At 57.2% G+C, this 792-nt stretch overlaps 1 protein-coding gene across 1 annotated transcript in view; it reads left to right on the top strand.

Moving 5' to 3' along the window:
* LOC106510749 (glycine receptor subunit alpha-3) overlaps positions 1-792 on the top strand; it is a gene marked incomplete at its 5' end in the record, with an annotated part of 23,890 nt that overhangs the window by 17,986 nt on the left and 5,112 nt on the right.

The following is a 792-nucleotide window of genomic DNA, read 5'->3' as shown; positions in this document are numbered from 1 at the left end:
CGTGCACACAGATCAGACGTGCACACCGCTCAGACGTGCACACCACTCAGACGTGCACACAGCTCAGACGTGCACACCGCTCAGATGTGCACACCGCTCAGACGTGCACACCGCTCAGACGTGCACACTGCTCAGACGTGCACACAGATCAGACGTGCACACCTCTCAGACGTGCACACAGATCAGATGTGCACACCTCTCAGATGTGCACACAGATCAGACGTGCACACTGCTCAGACGTGCACGCCGCTCAGACGTGCACACAGATCAGACGTGCACACTGCTCAGACGTGCACACAGATCAGACGTGCACACAGATCAGACGTGCACACTGCTCAGACGTGCACACAGATCAGACGTGCACACTGCTCAGACGTGCACAACGCTCAGACGTGCACACCGCTCAGACGTGCACACTGCTCAGACGTGCACACTGCTCAGACGTGCACACAGATCAGACGTGCACACAGATCAGACGTGCAAACCGCTCAGACGTGCACACAGCACAGACGTGCACAGATCTCAGACGTGCACACAGCTCAGACGTGCACACAGATCAGACGTGCACACTGCTCAGACGTGCACACTGCTCAGACGTGCACACAGATCAGACGTGCACACAGATCAGACGTGCAAACCGCTCAGACGTGCACACAGCACAGACGTGCACAGATCTCAGACGTGCACACAGCTCAGACGTGCACACAGATCAGACATGCACACTGCTCAGACGTGCACACCTCTCAGACGTGCACACTGCTCAGACGTGCACACCTCTCAGACGTGCACACT

Source organism: Austrofundulus limnaeus, unplaced genomic scaffold, assembly GCF_001266775.1.
Source record: "Austrofundulus limnaeus strain Quisiro unplaced genomic scaffold, Austrofundulus_limnaeus-1.0 Scaffold2301, whole genome shotgun sequence".
Lineage (NCBI taxonomy): Eukaryota > Metazoa > Chordata > Actinopteri > Cyprinodontiformes > Rivulidae > Austrofundulus > Austrofundulus limnaeus.
This window is presented reverse-complemented; position numbering and strand designations above follow the sequence as displayed.